This window comes from Lepidothrix coronata, unplaced genomic scaffold, assembly GCF_001604755.1.
Source record: "Lepidothrix coronata isolate B3197 unplaced genomic scaffold, Lepidothrix_coronata-1.0 Scaffold10, whole genome shotgun sequence".
NCBI classification, from domain to species: Eukaryota; Metazoa; Chordata; class Aves; order Passeriformes; family Pipridae; genus Lepidothrix; species Lepidothrix coronata.
Window position 1 is genome coordinate 7482053 of NW_016690190.1, and position 13554 is coordinate 7495606.

General features: G+C 46.0%; 1 long non-coding RNA gene across 1 annotated transcript in view; it reads left to right on the forward strand.

The window, feature by feature from the left end:
* LOC108492441 overlaps positions 1-13554 on the forward strand; it is a 57333-nt gene that overhangs the window by 43714 nt on the left and 65 nt on the right. The gene's annotated exons all lie outside the window — the stretch shown is intronic.

The window sequence follows — 13554 nt, forward strand, 5'->3', positions numbered from 1 at the left end:
TGCTTCTGGCCAAAGGAAGACTACTGTAACATATTATTCCTAGAAATAACAGTGCAGAAAACTGTTGGTGCTAAATTCTCCTGATTTTCTGAAAGTTATCTGGTGCAACTAGTGGATGCACAGAAAAGTGGTGGCAAAGGGAGGTGCCTTTCAGAGACTGCTTGTGTTCTTGCTTCTGTTCTTGGGTACATGAGGACACTCTTAAACCCCATTCAAACAGCCAAATTTACCAACATGTGTTATCTACCTGTGCACGACAAAAATCTTGAAAATCCTCTCTGGAATTGTGGGGTTAAAATTAAGGGCAGACACAAACAGGGTAGGAAGAAAGTATAGAGTTCACCAGGTCGGAGGTGAAAATATAAATTGGTAAAAACAAGATCTGTGTTTGACGATAGTTCTTTCAACTTCACTGTTCATTAAAAAAAAAATAAATAAACCTTTCCCTACAGTATCATGTAAATTAATCTTCTCTGTGACCAGACCCTGTCATGTACAATGAGAACACAACTTTTTTAAATTCAGATGGTTCCAAATTTTTTAAAAAATGTGCGTGCACAGAAAAAAAATGTAAGCTAGAAATATTGCTTTTACTCCTGCTTTTTTTTCTTTCCCCAGCATATATGCTGACTAAATTATGTGGAAAAGCCTCTTTCTTTCCACTGTTTCACCCTTGAGATCTAGTATTTTCCTACTCTTGTTCCACACTTTTTGCCAGCAGTCCTGATCTGTATTCTTTAGGTTCCTTTTGGAACAGTGAGTCCTTTCGTAAGAAGATTATTCCTTGATGCACTGAAGCAGGAAACATAAACAAAAGTCTTCAGATGTATTGAGACCTCTGAAATTATTTATAGAATGACAATTGTTACCGGGATATGGGAAACAACAGGTAACTAAATAATACTCCTTTGCATACCTGTAGCACCTCTCCTTGGGCAAAACGAGATGTCTGTCCTGTAATCGTGTAACACCTGGAGCTTTGCAGCATTTTGGGTTGCTTTGCAGGTTTTAGCCCTGTTGCATCCGTGATGAAACTGAGTCCCAAAATGTGTGTTTTTCATGGATGGGAAGTTAGTACCTGCAGCTTAACTTTGTTTGAAATCCTGGATGTTTGGGCTCATGCTGTCTCACGCTAGGTGCCCAGAAGTATAGGCATGAAATCGGTTTTTGGAAACTGAGAGCTGAATGACTTTCCAGCGTCACATGCTGGGTTTGTTGCAGGGCCAGGAATACAGCCCAGATCTCCTGGCTCCCTACCCACTCCCTGAACGGCAAGGCCAGTCCTCAGCTCTGTTTCAAGGGATCCTAGAGAGCACTGGCATTTTAGCAAGTCAGCTGGCAACTTTGCAGTGTTTTGTTTAGAATGGTTCACATTCTTCCATCTAATTCCCACACTGAAAATTTCCAGCTTCCTATTTTCCCTGAGCTGTCCCAGCAAGACATATTGAATATGCAGATGTGATGGCACACACTCACACATGTGCTTTTCCTGAAGCAACCCCTCAAAGTTTGTTCTGGATGTTTGTTTTACTCTGGTTCCTATAATCCCCAAAGTGACATTAAACAGATTTTTTTGTTTAACCTTTGTATGAAACACTCTCTCTCCCTTTATTTGTATGGATATGTGGTTTTAGTTACATTTTGTTGCATTCCCCCCTTGTGTGTGGAGGAGACACTATGTAAATGAAAACATATTATAATTATCACACACCACGCACAAATGTCTCCTCAGACATCTCCCGTACATGCCTTCTCTAGAACATATTTTTGAACGTGCACGTCACTGGATTTTCAAACCCATTCATGTAGTAAATAACTGCTTTCACTCTGGGAGTGTTCAGCAACATGAGGGCTGTTCACTCAAAGTCTTGGAAATCCACCTCAAAGGCAACTGAAATTGTGACCGAGAGCAGGAGTAGGAGCCTTGGTAGCCCATTTCCTAATGATGAATCTCTCGGTGCAAAACTGGTGCCGGGCTTGACCGAGGAACTGCACGCTATCAGCACGAGTGAGGCAAAGACAATGAAAAAGCTGGCTCCTGCTTCAAGTGAGGAAGTTATTTTGCTGGAACAGCATAAATCCTTAATAGGATTTCTTGCTTTCCCTGCAGTATGGAGACTCAGGCAATTCCCTCTTTCCTCCTACACCTTGCCCACTGCAGGGATGGGTGCACATATCCTCATGCACCAGCCCTCTGAGGTCCACACCTGCAAGCAAGCACATAACCCATCTGTGCTATGCAGCACATGCTTCCCTCCTGCATGAAGAGCAATCCCTATCTTCTCTGCAAATACACTGGGGATTTTTTTTGCAGGACAAACACATTTTTCATTGCAAGAACTTTGTATTTGTCCAAAAAAGCAAAGATTGCATTCCAGATGTACATCTGTTCCACCTACAGAAATCCCTTAGTCCTGTCTAGTCAACTTACTCAATAGCATATTGCCAGAGAGAATAAATATGTTCAAGGTAATGGGGAAAGAATCTCTTTGGATTGTAGCATAAAATAGATAATTTAAATTTTCTCTATCTGAGTGGTAGTTGGAAGAACTTAACCCCCTGGATTTCTCCCCCTGGGTATTTGTTTTCCCTTTAACTTCAAGGGAAGAATAAACATACTTTTTTTTTTGAAAGAAAGCTATCTCCTATAGACTGTTCTCTTGAGTTTGGTAAGTTCTGCCTGAGGTTTAGTGTGAACATGCACTTAATAATAACTGTATTTACGTGTTTTCACCAAAGGATCTTTAAATGCATTAGAGCCTGTAACATACCATAGTGTCCACAGGCAAAATCACAATACTGGTCCTGAAATAAATTTAGCTCCCCCAGCAGATGAAGGAACTGAATTTCAGAGTCTCAGTCAGTTATGACCAAAACGAGATGGGTAAGCAAATCAGCAGCGGTGCTGGGAAGACAAGGTCCCGACCTGAGCCCTTGCTGCAGTCACCAGACACAGGGTCAGATCCCCACCTCGCCTAGATCAGCAGAGCTCCAGACTGTGGAGCTGTGAGGACTGTTCGTGCCAAACTGTCGGCTCCGTACGTGCTCCTCGCTGGAAATGCCAACGCAGAGCAATTTAAGTGCCACCCGTTATACGGCCAAAGAATGCCATTAGCATAAAGGTGCGAGCAGGGAGGGGAGGCAGGCTGGCCCTGCAGGGCACCTGGCCTGATGTCCACCCCGTGCCCAGGGCAAAGTTTGGCCACAGGAGAGGCTAAAGCACTGCTTGCTTCCAAGGAAAACACCCTTCCCTCTGATAAATTAGCATGTGATCATACACATACCCGAATTTTCACCAGGAATGAGAATCACTCAGTAGATACTTGTTTCCTTCTTCAGGTGTGATTCTGAGACCTGGTGACAATCTCACGCCATCTGACGCTGTAGGTGTGTGATCATTCAAAGATGACATCAACCCACAGTTGCGTCAAAAGAAGCAAGTCCTGCCGTTCCCCAGCTCTTGATAACAAACTGGATTGAAAAACTGGTTGGCATTAGAAGTCAGAATATCCAAGTGCCTTTGCAGGATCATCATGATCTGAATCGGGTAGACTTATCCAGCCCAGCTGCACCTGCAATGGGAATGGTGACTTTTAAATCCATATTTAAAGGGCTGCAAAATGTGGGTACTACCATCTGGGCTCTCAGAACAGCTTAGGGGCAAATTCTCAGTTGTCACTCATTCCTGGGCTTGTACACTACTTTCTGAGTAGATGAGGTGTTAGATAAGCACCTACATTTTCCAGATAATTTAACCCCTTGGAGTTATGTTCCTGGTGGTTACAACATTTTTCATGTCAAAAGCAGGAAAGGAAAAACACTGTTTTCCACAGGCACCTCTGAAATCTGATTCCTTGTTTTGAAGCCTTGGTGTGGGCTGAGCTCTTTGGAGGATGAGGTCCCCACCGGTGGAGTGCAGGATGTGCTCAGAAAGCCTCGCCATGGGTGGAAAGCAGGTCTGGTGACAGCTTGCACTGGCTGTGTTGATGTAAAGCAAGTTTTGATTTTCGTTAGCCCTGCTGGGCAAGCAGAGCTGTGGGAGGAGGAGATGGATGCTATTCTAGTGTCTGTACCACCAGCAAAAATGTCACATTAGAGTTCGTGTTGAGGAGAGAAGCAGGAAAAAAGTGTAGCTTTTTTTGGAAAGCTTTTGGATAGCTTTGGCAGTTAAAATATCTATATAATATGCTTTGAAAACTGAGGCAAATTCTAAGTCAGTGAAAATGAATAAATTTAAGTAAAGTGCACTGGCAGTTTCAGTTACTTTTCTAGGGTATTTGGTTTTTTCTTTCTGCTCAGGGAAGGATTTACAAAGCAGCAAATGCTAGCACAAATACTGGAAACCTCATCTGTTACAAACCAGGTTGTTTTACACAGAGACATCTTTCAAACTAATGCTTTGTTATGAATTTTTTAAGACTTAGATTTAATTTGTTTTTTCTTTTTACTACCATGTTCCTGCCCTTCAGGCCACGCCCTGATAACACAGGGGCTTTGGCAGCATCACAGCTTTGTGTAGTTCCTGTCCAGGAGGCTGATGTTCACCCTCTGTGCAGTTGTGCCCTCAGCCTGTGGTAGTGAGCTGTGAAGTTTAATTTTGAATCTTTTTAACTCCTTATATAATCTTTTTAACTACTTATATTGTCAGTGGGCTGCACCTTGAAAGAGCAGTGTCCTGAGGCACAGGGCTGAGCCCCCAGGGAGGGAGAGAATGGTCTTTATTACCCTGGTAATGCTGCCAGCAGAACCATATTGTCAGATTCCAGCTTCAACTTTGGTATCCTGAGCTTTAAGGGACAAACTGGCACATGAACAAATGGCCATGAGCTGACCATGAATAAATTTTGACTGAAAATTAGAGAAAGAGTCACAGCTTTTGGCATGGTAAGATGCCAGACAGAGTAGGGACCCCAAATAAACCAAGGCTTTCAAGATGCTCCCTGAGCTTACATATGGTACCATACGATGTGTCACTGAAAAGAGGCACAACGCCTTCTTCCTGATATTAGACCTTATCAACTTAGAAAGAAAAAAAATGCAGTGATTTAACTGAACAGTCCAGTTAAATGAATGTAGATCTTAATTTCAAAGGCTTTACTTTTGGTTTAAAGGGTAACTAACCTACACAATACTGATATACTGATAGGACTCTTCCAAATTATTTTGCATGGATGGACATGTTGCTGAAAATTTATATCTGGAAGCTCTTTATTTAAGTAGGTAATAATGTTATAATACCAGTCAAGATCTAAATTAGGATACCTTTATTTTCTGCAGTTAAAATTCCACATATGTGATTGGTGCTAGAATAAAGCTGAGATATAAAATGATCTTCTTTTTGGTACAAATGTATATGCAATCTATTCCCCAGACAGTTTGAACAGGTTTAGCTTAAATCTGTTGCATCCAGAATTAACAGGAAATTCCTTCACTGAAGCATGACAATATAAAAGATAAGTTCTGAAATTGGTTAAATCAGTGTAATCTTCTGACATAGCCAGGGATTTATTTATAGTGGTTCAACCTTTTATATATATATATATTTTAATATTCAAACACAGTAAGAAGGCTTGAAAAATATTTTTTCTATAGTTTGGAAACTTTTTGTGAAAACTATGAAGCTGATACAATTGATACACTGGTGCCTTATTCCCAAAATGTTTTGTACTTAAATCCACTGTATTTGAGCAGGAACAACACTTAACTGATGGCAGAAGTATTTGATGGTTGAAAGAACTGAAAAAAGCAAGTAGATTTAAAAAATAAGTATACTTGCTTTCAGGCATCTGGTTTAATTCTTTGCTGAATGGAGGTAAATCTGCACCACAGATTTAATGTTTTGAGCCTGTTACTCAGCCCATCCTGCATTTCTCTTTCTCTTTCTGTGAGGGAAAAATAGTGGCTGTTAGTGTTGTGAGGTCTAACGTATGGGTTTATGTGCTTGCTTTGCAATCCTAGAGTGGAGGAAGAGCTGGTCATTAATATTATCTTCATAAGACTGGACTTTATAAGAACATCTTTGAAGAGTCTGTCAGGAAGGAGAGAAATTATAATAAATTTGGATTAGTTCCAATGGCTTAGTATTTCCTTTGGAAATGTATGTGTCAAGCTCTGCTGGCAATGATTTAACTGACAGGAGGCTATTGATCCAGTTCAGTCTGACACCAGTCCCTGTGACCTACACTGAGGAGCTTAATGTCCAAGACAGGGCAGTAACCACGCATCTCCCTGCTTCCCCTGGTCATTCACTCCTGGAGAGTTAAGAACCACTGCAGCAGCAGCTTAACTGTATTTTAAATATTTGATTTTCTTTGCCAGTTGATGTAATTATTACAGAGCGTGGAACAAACTAGAAGGAATATATATATTCGGAGCAAAAATGAGGCCTGTGAGATGCAGAGACATAAATCTTCTCGGTTTGGAATGACTCCACTGGGACTGGGGGAGCTAGACACCCCTTTAGGGAGGATGAAGGGTGCTCTGTGCTTTGCGAGATCAGAGTGAAGAAGAGAACACTTAAAGTCATCCAGCTGTTTCCATCCCCTGGTCTGTTGTTAAATCTCTGCAGAGGAGTTGCTTTGACTTGGATTGCCTTTCACTGCCTCCTTGCTCACGCTGTCGGAGAACTTTGTGCTTTTATCCTTCCTAACCTTCAAGGAGGGCTGGTGTACGTGCTTGTAATAATCTGGGTCCAGAGTTCTCAGGCAAATCCTGCAGCCAGCATCAGCTCTCCAGCAGGACAAGGGCTGCCCTCCTGTCACTGCTAGGGGGATCTGTGGCACGGTCAGCTACAGCAGGTAACAAACCAGCTCCCAGGAAAACAAATAAAGGAGGGATGTACGTTCTCCTTTCCACTTTTCTCATGTCTTATTCCCCTCTAGGATGGTTAATCCTCTGTGTAAACTTAACCTTTTGGGAAGGTGTTAGCTAGATGGCCTTAAGGGTTGGAGTCTTTCATTCTTAGAAACCCGTGATGTTGGGGGAGCAGCAGTGTGAGCTTCCTAATCCTTCCTGGGCTTGTGTTTCAACCTGCCCCCCCCGGCTCCTTCAAGGGGGCCTGGGGAACAGTTTCTGAAGATGAAATTGTTAGTGCAATTGAAGGAGATGGAGTGTCTGTTTGGCAAGTAAGCTGTGACATGGTGGGCATCTTAAATAAGCCACTGGACAGTCAGCAGAGGATAATGTTTGATACTTTTTTCAAGTATATATATATAGTGATTTGTTAGATTATGATTACACATAGTGAAGCTGATCTAATTTCTTGTGGGACCTTCCCATATAAATAAAGGAGGTAAAAAGGTTTCAGTTTGTGATTATGGATGATTTGCTGCAGCCCCAGAAATCCTGGTATTCTAGTAGTCGTGGGAACAAGAAGTGCAAAATTTGGGCTAGACATGTCCCAGTTCAGGGCTCTGGCTCTCAGCTGAGGTTGCCAACATGCAAATAGAGTTCTCATGGAAAAGGGAACTGGATGGCTTGGATCTGTCCATGGGAATATCATAAATATGGAGAGTTTCCAGACAACTGCATACCTGCAGGGATGGGTCTATGTTGCTTCTTAATTTTGAAAAATCAAAATCAATTTTGTTTCAGCACATGCAGCTTCTGCAGGTGCTCCACTGGTTGCTGCTGAGTCTCTTGCACTTTTGTTTGGGATATCTTGTGCTGGTCTCAGTGGACCAGGTTGGCTCAACACTGGGATTTAATCTGCAGTAAGAGTACAACTACCATTGAATCCCCTTGAGAGGGAGGAGATCATATTCTGGTTTATCTTTGGAGTTTGCTTGTTTTCTTGTAGGGGGTGAGATGGTCTTGCCCCAGGTGAGCTCATTGCCTGTTGTGAAATATTGTGGTGAAAATGACAATGTTCATAAGGCTTTAAATATATCTTTCATTTATGAGAAGCTGTTTTATTCATAGAATCACTATTCTTTATACCTACTCTGGTTTTAAATGAAAATATTGTGTTTTAAGTGAAAATATTTAGTATATGGCCTTTTTTGTTGTCTAATACTTCTGCTTTACTTGCAACCTCCCTCCATGCTTGCTCTCCTTGGTGAGGCACTTCAGGGACAGCTGTCACTGGGTCTGCTGAGACTGGCAGGTATATCTTGGCATTTGCTGCACTACATGCCCTGGTGACAGTGAGGCTGGATGTCATTGGCCAGGGGAGTCATGGAAAAATGAAAGGGGAAGGTAGTGGTGAAAGGAAATCTGGATCTGTCAGCGGGGGTGACAGGTGATGAGATGCAGAAAAAGGTAGTGCATGAGCACATCAGGAGATAAAACCGAGTCTGTAAGTACCAAAAGAAACAAGCAGGATGTGAGCAGGAATAATCTGCCCTTCCAACGGAGACAGACAGTGCGTAACAATTCAATGAGGCAAGGCAATGTTAAGACAAAAGGGGCAGACATGAGAGACTGATGTGCTGGGATACTTTGAGAAGGTTTTGTTACACCTTCTGTAACACCCCAGCTGGGTCTGGACCTGTGGAGGTGGCTCCAGTTGCAGGTTAAGTAATAATTGCAATACAAATAAATTAACACATTTAGATCTGGGAAGGTTGACACCAGTACGGCAACATGGCGGTACGGTGCTGAGAGAGGGACAGGTTGGCAGCGGGGGAGCAGCACAGAACCAGACAAGTCAGGGAGTGGTGAGATAAAAGATGATTTAGGTTTCTGTGTGAAGACTGCAATTTAGCTTCAAGTGATTGTGATTTCTTTTTTCTTTTCTTTTTTTTTTTTTTTTTTTTTTAATCTACACTCCCTCTAAAACTGGTTCAGCTGAATGGGCAAGTATGTGATTTTAATGAGATTCCTGAAATCTTAGGAAGAACTATGGTTAAAACCAAGCCAGGCTGCCAGAAGCAGATGTATAGCAGGATGTTATGATACATCTCTTGGTGCTGTCAACAGCAGGCCCATGGCACAGAACCAAAGGGCAGGGATTCCCTTTCGAGCAGCACATGGAAACCCTCCTTCCCGGGTGTGCTCATTTTGGCTGGAGTGGAGTTAATTTTCATCACAGTAGCTGGTATGGGGCTGTGTTTTGGATTTGTGCTGAAAACAGTGTTGGTAACTCAGGGATGTTTTGGTTATTGCTGAGCAGGTTTCCACAGAGTCAAGGCCTTCTCTGCCTCTCACCCCACATAGGCTGGGGGTACACAAGGAGTTGGGAGGGGACAAAGCCAGGACAGCTGATCCCAAATGACCCAAGGGATACCCCAGACCATATGATGTTGTGCTCAGCAATGCAGGCTGGGGGAAGAATGAAGAAGAGGGGACATTTGAGTTGTGGCATCTGACATCCCAAGTAACCCAAGTAACATGTGATAGACCGCTGCTTCCCTGGAGGTGGTTGAACAGCTGCCTGCCCATGGGAAGTGGTGTATGAATTCCATGTTTCACTTTGCCCATGTTGTTTTGATTGCTTTGGCTTTACCTATTAAGCTGTCTTTATCTGAACCCATGGGTTTTCTCTTTTCTGATTGTCTCCCCCATCCCACCGGGGGAGAGTGAACGAGAGGGTGTGTGGTGCTTAGTTGCCGGCTGGGGTTAAACCATGACACTGGGCAATGCATCTCTACTGGCTCCTTAAGCAAAGGAGACTCTGCTTCAGTGGGTATTTTTCACATCTTGAGTGTCTTATGTCAGAGAGAGCAGTATATACTTCTGGATGCACTGGACATTGCAAGGCATTAAAAACAAGCATTGAACTACAGTTGAGTTGCAAGAATAAACAGGAACTTGAAAGACGCTCTTGATCATTACAGGAAGAATGTATGTCCAGTTCTCCCCAGCCTGGGAGAAACCAGAAAAGTTGCAGAAATGAGGATCACTGGAGTTATGTGGAAGACACATTTCCTTTCAACACTCCTTATAGCACTTGATAAGGATCTGTGTCACACTTGGGGACATCCCAAATTTTTGAAAAACAATAAGGGTAGGACAAGGAATTTACATGAGTAACTCTCCTTTTCTCATTTACCAGGGCTGTCTTCCAGCCAGGGTTCAAATTTTTTCACGGTCTGCCAAATCTTTGCAAATGATCTCATGGACATGACCTCCCTTTCTTGGAGTCTTGCAGCTTCCCTCCAGCAAACACGGCAGGGACGGTATTGGGAAAGCGGTGATAGCTCTCCAACTGCTTTGCTGTGACTTTGGAAACTGGATGTGTAAATTTATGCTTCGTGCACAGTTGTCACCTCTGAAAAGTGAACAAAGGCAAACACAGGTACTAATTTTAGGCAGCCAGCCAACACAGTAGACAGTTGCCTAGGGCAGCAGACTGTTGAATGCAGCAGAATGCCAAGGCTGTACGAAGATGCAGACTTGCTGCTGCTGTGCTCCCCTCTGAGAAGGGAGCATTAGACATGAATCTGAGGGTTGAGATTCATGTCCCGTTTTCAAGCAACAGCTTACTGTTTAGCCCAGGTGATCCTCAGCACTGTGTGCAAGCATCAGACATGCAGTGCTCAAGCCAGTGTCCAATTCTGCTGTTTGAGTGATCCACACCCACTGGAAGGGGGGGGGGAAGGGGCTTTTTTCCACAAGAAGCAAGAGCAACCCCTGATTTTAGAGTTCTTTCTACTGCTCTTTCATCCCCTAGTGTAGCAGAAGTGGTCTGAGCTGGTGTGAGTGGGCTGCTGCAGGGGAGGGATGGTTTGGGGTGGGAGTCACTTGAGTGGTGAAGGGTAGACAGGAGTGATGGCCAGGAAGGGTGGCCTGTGGTGAGGTTGGGCTCTCCTACCTCATACTGCACTGACTCTCTTCATCCCAGCCCACCAGCAGCCCTGCTCCACCCCACCTCTCATCCTCACAAAATTTCACTGACTTCTCCCACCCAGCCCTGCTTTGGCAAACAACCTCACAAAGCTGTTTGAACCAGCCCTGCAGTTGGGCTTAAAAAATAACCCAGGCTTTTTATTTACAAAATCAAAAACTTGCTTTCAAGATTTTGGGGGCAAGTAGAAACAGGCGCAAGGAAAAGGGATAGACTGTATTCTTCGGACCACCAGCCAAGTGCTTTGCAGCTTTCGGTCTGGAAGTTGCTGGCTGAGGCTAAATCCCTCCAGCAATGCCTCACCTGCTATTATCACTTTATCTGAAGTCATAAACACAGCCAGTGAAGAAATAATTTCCAACACCTTAAAAAGGACTCGCTTCCATAATTCACATCTGAGCTCAGTGGCAGTCGCTTTCACCAGCAGCAGATTTTGGGTAGAATTCAGAGTTTCGGACCTTTCCTGATGAAGCAGCTCCTTTAGTTGCTGCCTTTGACAGGATATTAGGTTGGCTGGATAAGCGATCTTATCCCATACGGCAATACTTATGTCTCATGTTTCAAAATAAGATCATTGCCTTGCTTGTGCCTGTTGGCAGTCAGGTTGCTACTAGCAGTGTTCACAACACGTTGCTGTTGTTAATCATCGGCTGCCTGTGCATATTAATACTTAAAATGAGATATTTAATTAATTAATGCCGTGTGTTTCTGACCCAAGTTTCACGTGAGCGTCTCCCAGGCTGGAAAGGTTTTTGTTTCCACCATGCCGCAGTGCCGGTGATGGACCACCAGTGCAGCACGGCATGGTGCTGTGTCCGTGTTGTCCCATGGAGTGCTGCGACGGTGCACATGTGCTTGGAGAAGCTCACACAAACACGGACATTGACATCACCTGTATTTGTGGAACTGCCTCATCGGCTGGTGCTGTCTCACATTCCTGGCTGGGAGAGGCACCCGGGCGGCTCGCCATGGTTTACTCCTTTCTCAGAATCCGCGAGGAGACTTGCTGAGGGCAAAGCTTGGAGATGCACTTCTCCCATCATGTCATCTATTTACATGGTGCATGCCTTGTGTGTGTGTGTGTGTGTGTGTGTGTGTGAGACAGCATGGGCTTTTATTTTTTTCCCCCTGCCCTAGTTCTTCCTTCTGGCTGTGGTGAGATGGAAAGGTGGGAGGCTCTCATCTCTGCCAGCGAAAAGGTTTTCTGTATCTGAGGCTGGCTTGGAAATTCTTTAGGTGACATCACACCATGTCTGTGCAGACTCATTGTTTGTCATGGAAAAGCCATTCATCCATACACAACTTCCTTCCTCCCCAGACTCACGGAGATAAACTTTCCATTCTGTCTATTCCCTATAGAAACAGACCCAAAACATGTATGCGTGGCTACACACACATACACCTCGGCATCCCTCCGTCAGGCTCAGGGCTGTGGGAGGAGGAGAAGGGAGGATATAGAAGATGTGAATAAAGTCACCCTGTTTTCTTCAGACGTGGATCCTGCTGTGCCCAGGCAGTAAAACTCCCCTCACACCGAGGTTCTGGGTCACACAAGGCTTTTTTGTCCCGAGGCTAATTTTGGCACTTGCAGCCCCACATCTGCCTGCCAGGTGAGATGGGCCACCAGCTGCAGGTACAGCACATCTGGATGGGGGAGGAAGCGAAGCGTGCTGCAAACAAACACAGCAAGTCCACCGTGGCGGGTGCGAGGAATTCGATAAAAAATATACTTCAGCGGTCTGAGCTGCCGAGTCTGGTGATTCATGTCTCGGGTGCTGCTCATGAGGCAGACTGAAAGGCTGGGCACTTGCATGTCTTGGACCACGAACACCGTGGCCGCAGCCTGGGGGGGACCTGCAAGTTCAGCCTGCCTTTGGGGAGCCACTGCTGCAGGGCAGAGTTGGGGGGACACCAGGCCTGGTGTGGACACTGTGTGGGGCAGGAGGGGGGGGCATTTTTCCATGGCAGAGAGGTGGAGACCATGTGGCACAGGGTAGGACAGCGGGAAGCCATGTAGAGATGGAGGCAGCAGCAGTGGTGTGGATGGAGTGATAAGGTGGCTGTTTCCCTGCCGTATGAGGGAGGCAGGGTGTGAGGAGCATCTGTTACAAGTACCCGCACAGTGTGGGATGCCTGCGTTTGCCTTCTGCCGGTGTCTCGGGGAGACAGGGCTGAGGAGCTGCCGGTGGGTCGAGTGGGGAAGGGAGAGGTTGTTTGGACAAGAGGAGCCTTTGAAGCTTTTCTCCTGTCCACCTCCCCTGCCCATAAAGCCATTAGACTCCGGTGCCAGCCCTATCTGCGCTCGTCGCTGGCGGCGCGGCCCGGCCGAGCCTCGCAGACCCCCCACCCGGGGCGCGGGGCCGGGTCCGTGGCGTGAGCCCCCTCGGGAGGCCGTTTTGGGGAGGGGGCACAGCTCATTTCCGAGCCGACTCTGCATTACAAAGGCAGCGGGGCCAGCGCGGCGCTTTGATGTGCCCCGCCGGCTCCCGCACACCTGCGGCCGCGGGGTACCCGGCACCGGCGGGCGCGCCCAAGGCGGGGGCGCCCCGAGGGCTCCGGGAGCCCCTCTCGACGCCCGTCGGGGCGAGAACAGCCCCGGGCGGTGCCGGCGGAGCCCCGGCAGCGCGGCCCCTGCCCCGGGGCCGGGGGCGGGCGGGAGGCAGGGCCGCCGCCGGAGCCCCCGGGAGGCGGCGGCCGGGGGAGGGTCCTGCGGGGTGGGAGGGGGCGGCAGCCGGGCTGTGCTCGCCGCGCCCCCGCCGCACGCAGGC